The sequence below is a fragment of the Myotis davidii genome, unplaced genomic scaffold (genome assembly GCF_000327345.1).
Source record: "Myotis davidii unplaced genomic scaffold, ASM32734v1 scaffold292, whole genome shotgun sequence".
NCBI classification, from domain to species: domain Eukaryota; kingdom Metazoa; phylum Chordata; class Mammalia; order Chiroptera; family Vespertilionidae; genus Myotis; species Myotis davidii.
The window spans coordinates 2,188,536-2,195,705 of record NW_006285042.1 but is presented as its reverse complement, the minus strand read 5'-3'; the positions used below and the strand labels follow the sequence as shown (position 1 = coordinate 2,195,705).

Genomic DNA, 7,170 nt, shown 5'->3' with positions numbered 1-7,170 from the left:
TCGAGGTGATTTCCTGACCTGGTAATCCTTACATTGTTTACCAAACTTTACCTTTGACCTGCCTGTATGTATTGCTAAAGGGCAAATGTGTTTTCAAAGTGAATAAAAGTGGGCAGGACCCAGACTCAGTGTTCCTCTTCATGCAAGAGGTTTCCACTAGGGCCCCCAATGCCTTCAAAATTCATATTTCTTGTATAGTGTACTCATTGTGTCGTCAGCCCTCCTGCAAGTCATCCTGAACTTGCCACGAAGGTTGCGGCATCAAGCAATTGAGATCTTTCAAGCCAAGGCATCCTAATGTGCTCCAAAACTTAAAACAAATTACTTTCCCAAAAGAGAGAATAATGGACAACAATATAAATTTAAAATATTAAGACTGGTGTTAGCCAGCATGCTCAGTGGTGAGAGCATAGAGCATTGAGCATCAACTGAAGGATCGCAGGCTTGATTCTGATCAAGGGCATGTACCTCAGTTGAAGGCTCGATCCTTGGCCCATTGGGGCGCATACAGGAGGCAACCAATCAATGTGTCTCTCTCACACTGAGGTTTCTCTGTCTCTATCCCTCCCTTCGCTTGCTCTAAAAAATCAATGGGATATCCTTTGATGATTAACAAAAATAAATAAATAAATAAATAAATAAATGAAATATCTAGACTGAAGGCTTGTCTAGTTCTTGCCTTTAAGAAAGTTAAAATAAAAAACAGAACCTTAAGTGATATGATAATGGCTACCATCCTCATTCCAAATTGCTATAGGGTTATTTTTTACTTCCATGTACTGATTTAGAAGATCTCATTAGATGACATCAGTATTTGCTTTCTCCTTACAACAAATACCCAAGAGTTCCCAGAATGACACAATGTAAGAAATTTATGTTAAAAGATTTGTTTATTCTACATGCTTTAATATAAATAAGTAAGTAAATGTGTGACGATGTAAGGAACACAGAAAGAAACACACCTACAGATTTTTAACCAGGGAATTTCCTTTTTTTTTTTTTAATAAATTATACTTTTACCATTTATGAAAGTTCATTAAAGAACTCTCCAAATTATTAAATCATCTTCATTCTTCAGAAATTATTCATTCACAGAGCAGACCACCTACAGAAAAAGATTTATTTTAGAAAGTCAGATTTCAAACATCAAGCCAGAGCTATGGAGTTAGGAAACTCAGCTAAGTACTGTTAACCAACTACCACAATTATTCTAAACCAGTCATGGAATAAAAGGTCCACATTTTAAAATTCTAGTTTTGCCTAACTAACAACATCACTGAAACTGTTCAATCCATCACAGTTTAATCTTTACAAGTCTTTGTTGATGTAAAACTACATTATTTTCTCAAAAATATCTTCTCCAAAAAGCTAAGGCAGTTTATTTTCACAGATACTCAAACCCCTCCTTGCTGATTCAAGTATGTTTGGCAAAGATGTACAAAGCAAAAGGCAGAAGTTCAGTTCTACAAACAAGGCACTTCCTGTGGAAAGTTACTCACTTCATCCCAAGGGCAAAATAAGGGTAACCCTTTTGAAATCCATTTGTAAAGATCAAAAGGGGAGAGTAATAGAGGAGAGGGTTGCAGGTCTAGTCAGGCAGTACGAGGCTTCTCTCCAGACAGCTCTCACCCACCTCCACTCCTACCCCCAATCCTTATCCCAGAAGACAGGGAACAATGCTAAAAAGGTAACTAAGTAATCTGGGCTAGCCAAATCTTGAAGTCCAATGCAAGTGCTTCCCTCATCTAGCTAGTCCCTGTATTTGGTTTAGAAAAGATAAGCCTCATCAACAATAAAATATCTAAACCATCAATTTTCAAAAGGCTCAAAGGAAAAATGCAGTTAAGGGAAAGGCCTGAGCAGGAAAGAAAACCAAAAATGAAGCAACTCAACATTCAAGAGATAGCAGTCCATAGCAAACACTGTTACCTCATTTGCTACTGACTGAATATCATATATATGGAAACCTCTTGGTTATATCTTTGGGTGTAAAGTTCTTGACAGAAGAGATCCTGTTCTTCTCATCTTAGCATTTTTTTTAGGGTCTTAAGCAAAATATCTATTGAATAAATAAGTGTTTGAATAGCAGAAATAACCCTTTACCTGGATTTTCTCAGGACCATATTCTCATACATTATTAGCTGCATGTATGTATGAAATCAGCATATTTTAAGTATATTTCAACCTACTATTAAGTTCAGTTAAACTTAATAAATACTGATTATCACTACCACTAAATGGTAGTCATCTAATTTCTTTCGATGATTTTAGCCCCCTACATGAGTTCTCCCGGTTCCTTCTGAATCCTAAAGGCAGAAAGATACTAGCTATTTCCTGTTCACATTTTTTTTTAAGCAGGTTCTAGGTTCCTCTAGTTCCTCTTTCAGTAAAAGAAGCAGTCATAAGACAGAAGGAAGTGTTGAGAATCACCATCACACACCTAATTTTTCTTAAGAGTAGTTTTCAAGTCTCAGCTTTTACTACTATTAAATCTCCAGAGTTTTATTTAGAATTATCCCTTCAGCTTAAGCCACTGGTTAAAGAGGGACACACTTGAAAATTATCTAGGTAGGAGTTTCTGAACTAACAGGTGCAGATTGGGGCCCAAGCTTGTGAGTTTAGGAAAATATGCCTCAGCAGGTGATTATAAATTACACCTTTGGTTGAATGCAGCCTACTTTTATATTAAGTTCCAACCTACGTTAAGGTGGGGCTTAAGATACAATTAAGACCTACCTTATTTAGGATATAACATTAATACCTACTAAGGTTTTTGAAATGTTTATACTCATTACTGGGAAGACCTAAGTTTGCAAAAATATTTTTCCCTTGAAGCTATCCTCAGAAAAATGTGGTCAACTGTCTGAGAGGCATGAATTCAGTTAAATTAATCTTATAACAGTGCAGACAGCAGTGTTGGATTTTACCCTACAGCCAATGACCTGGTTATATACTTATGCATTTCAACAATAGGTCTAATTAGCATTCATAATCAAGTTTTCAGATTATAAATCAAGACTATGCGCAATCCTAAAAGTGAATATGTTGGCAATAAAGCCTCATTAAGTGCAAGGGGTGAAGTGTAAAGTGCCCTACCTAGTGGTTCAGTTGGTTGAAGTGACATCCTGTATACCAAAAATGTTCCGATAAAAAAATACCCTCAAGTGAGGATTAAAAAAAAGACCTAGACTCTTATTTTAATTGCACTATCTATCCACTCAACTTCAGCAAGTCTTTTTGACTTCACTGTTCCTCCATTTCCCCAGGGGGGTTAGGGAAATCAGACACCTGTCCCTCTTCCAAATTTCTTGGAAGGGCCCTATGTGGATTCAGATTGCTCTTCTAACCAGATTTCAAAAATACATTATTAGGTCATATATTCAACAGACCCCAACTGAAGGTTTGCTAGCCACAACTCCCAAGATATGGGGAATTCCTTTCTGGTTTCTATTTGACAAGTTTACAAAGCTTATTCACACATATATCATTTAATCATCACAACGACTCTATAAAGTCGTTTGGTCTTATATTATCATCTCTGCTTTACAGATGAGAAAACTGAAGTTCAGAAAGTTAAGGACTTGCCCACACAACCAGTTAAATACCAGATCTTCTAAGTCCAAAGGTCTTGCATTTTCTTTTATAGACAAACTAGTGGCCCGGTGCATGAAATTCATGCATGGGGGGTGTCCCTCAGCCCTGCCTGCGCCCTCTCCAACCTGGGACCCCTCGGGGGATGTCCAAATACCTAAACCAGCAGCTGGACATCCCTCTCGCAATCCAGGACTACTGGCTCCTAACCACCCACATGCCTGCCTGCTTGATCACGCCCAACTGCCCCTCCCACCGGTCTTCTCGCCCCCAACTGCTGCCTCCTGCCGGCCTGATTGCCCCCAACTGCCCGCCCCACTGCAGGCCTGCTCGTCCCCAACTGTCTCCCCAAAAGACCTAATCACCCACAACTGCCCTCTCCTCCTGGCCTCATCGCCCCTAACCGCCTCTGCCTTGGCCCTGCCACCATGGCTTTGTCTGGAAGGTCTCCTGGTCTAATTAGCATATTACCCTTTTAATAGTATAGACTAGGGGCCCAGGTCACGCATTCGAGCACCTTTAAAGGAACTGTGGGCCACAAGGCTGTGGTGGGCACAGGGGCGGGGCTCGGCCCATCTTCCACGCCCCTGCCTGGCCCCTCCTGCCACAGTCCTAACCACTCACATGCCTGCCTGCTTCATCACGCCCAACTGCCCCTCCCACCGGTCTTCTCGCCCCCAACTGCTGCCTCCTGCCGGCCTGATTGCCCCCAACTGCCCGCCCCACTGCAGGCCTGCTCGTCCCCAACTGTCTCCCCAAAAGACCTAATCACCCACAACTGCCCTCTCCTCCTGGCCTCATCACCCCTAACCGCCTCTGCCTTGGCCCTGCCACCATGGCTTTGTCTGGAAGGTCTCCTGGTCTAATTAGCATATTACCCTTTTAATAGTATAGACTAGGGGCCCAGGTCACGCATTCGTGCACCTTTAAAGGAACTGTGGGCCACAAGGCTGTGGTGGGCACAGGGGCGGGTCTCGGCCCATCTTCCACGCCCCTGCCTGGCCCCTCCTGCCACAGCCCCCGTCCCTTGTCTGCCGGCAGCCCCACTCCCACGTGCTGACAGCGCTGGCCCCTGCTCGCACCCACTGATGGTGTGGAGTGATTGGGGCCTGACGGCACAGAGCGATTGGGGCTGGCACTATCATCAGGATGAGAACGGAAGCTGCAGCCCCATTGCCCCTCAGGAGCTGGGAGAGGTGGAGAAACCCTCAGGGTGATCAGGGCCAGCAGCTGCCGCTTGCACACGCTGATGTCACCAAACAATTGGGACTGGTGCCAGTTGCTGGCAGCGGTTGCGAGCGGGGCCAGCACCAGCAGTGGGTGCAAGAGGTGGCTGCCAGTTCTTATCATGCCTCAGGAGTAGGGGGAGGTGGATAAGCCCTGAGGGGCGATTGGGGCTGACCACGCTGGGTGCTGGCAGAGGGCGCAAGCAGGACCAGCGCTGGCAGCAGGTGTGAGCACTGGGTGGGACTGCAGCATGGGAGCAAAGAATTTTCAGTAACCACCAGAGGCACGCCCCAATGACAGCAACTAGTGTCCTTCCTTGGTCTGGTGCCCTCGCTCACCTGTTCCACCATCCCACTGTGGCCGACGCCCGCCACGTTCTGCGTGCGCCCCCTGGTGGTCAGCGCACATGATAGCAACCGGTTGTTCTGCCATTCAGTCTAGTTGCATATTAGGAATACACATACACACACACACACACACATAGGAATCACTCTAACTCTGTCCCAGTAACATAAGAAAACTGGTATCTCCTGGTCCTTGTGAATATATGCTACTTGTAACAATTGTACTACCTCTGTGATCTATATGAAGTCCAAGAAAAGCTTTTGGTGCTCCTAAAATTAGCATTTTCTAAAATCACCCTTTTTATAAAGGCAGGTTCAGCCCTAGCCAACAGCCTACATAACTAAGAAGAGAGTTAGATTATGAACAAGTGTGGAGGAGAAACTGTTCCATGATGTGAGCACTATCTCTCCCGCAAGCTGCATCTGGGCCAGAACAGAGGTTGTTTTCTGCAAAGTCCCCTTATAGATGTCTGATCTTAATTGATGTTCATTCTGACATAAACCAGGACCCCTCCCTGACCTCCCTCTACGTGCGGGTTTCTGCAACAGGTTATTGTCCTGACCTGGTAGTATTCACACACTCGTGCCTGTACCTATGCCTCCATTTACCCTATATGCTTTCCTGGCGCCTGTCAGGAGTATGGGGATCTATTTCATCTTTAAGCTGCCCCGGACAGGCCTTGTATGTAAGTTTCCCTTAATAAACTCTATTAATTACCAAACTGGATTGGCCAGCCTCTTTGTTTGGTGTTTCCCTGCCCTCCACTTAGGGAGGTGTATTTTCAGTCTCAGGGCTCTCCTCTGGATATGTGTATACTAACAAACAAAAAAAGCCATGTACAAGTGTTGAGATTCCATGTCTTTAAAAAGAATCAATAGGTATATTTATACTTTTTAAGAACACAACCCCCATTCAAATTTACTTATTTTAAAAAACAGTTCACCATGACCATCTAATCTAAAAGCCACTTTGGTATTTCATATATACACAGAGTAGATATACCATAACATATTTAAATAAAAAAACTTATTATGGTTCTCTTTTTATCAATAAAAAGTAAAGTCCAGCCCTGGCCAGTGTTACTCTCAGTGGTTAGAGTGTCAGCCCAAGCTTGGAAAGATCTTGGGTTTGATTCCCAGTCAAGGGCATGTTCCTGGGTTTCAGGCTCAATCAGGCTCAATCCCCAGTCCCAGTTGGGGCATATATGGGAGGCAACCAATCAATGTGTCTGTCTCTCCCCATCCCGCTGTGGGTTTCTTTAGGGGAGTGGACAAGAGGCTAAGCGAGTTATTTATTTATTTATTTATTTATTTTAAATCCTTGGGTTAGGATTAACAAACAAAACAAAACAAAAAGTAAAGTCCAAAGAGGTAGCTGAAATAAAACATATTGAGCTAGACATCAGGAGAACCAAAATTAAGCCTGAGCACTTTCAGCCTACAATGTTTTCCACTACACAGTGATACTTCTTATCAACTTGGGACAAGTTCCTTACCCTCCTTTTCATAGCTCAATGAGGAACACTGGCCACATGTGAAATTCCAAAGAGGCAGGAAAGAGGTGAAAGGGAAAGAAGCCAGGCTCTCTATTACTGTTATATTGGTATGGGCTGCGGCATTATCTCTCAGCCATTATTAAATTAAAAGTGGTGGTGTGATGTAGAAAGCCAAGGGCAGAGGAAGTCTGCCTGGAGACAGGTTCCAGTTCTGATCCTGATAACCCATCTCAGGAATCTACACTAATAAAAGAGAAAAATGGTAATTGGTGTATGACGCTACCCTTTTCATTGGCTAATCAGGGTGATATGCAAATTAACTGCCAACTCAGATGGCAGTTAACTGACAACAAAGATGGCGGTTAATTTGCATATGTAGGCACAATGCAGGGAGGCGAAAGGGAAATCAGGAAGAAGCCCCCTGCCACTGACAGTGATCAGAAACCCAGGGCGGAGCTAAGAGCCGGGGGGCAGGGCAAAGGAGGCCCTGGGGGCCCCCTTTGCCCTGCCCC

At 43.7% G+C, this 7,170-nt stretch overlaps 1 protein-coding gene across 2 annotated transcripts in view; it reads right to left on the bottom strand.

Annotated features, from left to right (window-relative positions):
- Window positions 1-967: 967 nt before the first annotated feature.
- The window catches only part of LOC102753635 (cytochrome c oxidase copper chaperone), a 10,090-nt gene continuing 3,887 nt past the window's right edge, over window positions 968-7,170 (bottom strand). For both annotated transcript variants that reach the window (XM_015558500.1, XM_006755365.2), the window contains exon 3: window positions 968-1,105. The gene's annotated coding sequence lies outside the window, so the exon portion shown is untranslated. The remainder of the gene's footprint in view (window positions 1,106-7,170) is intronic.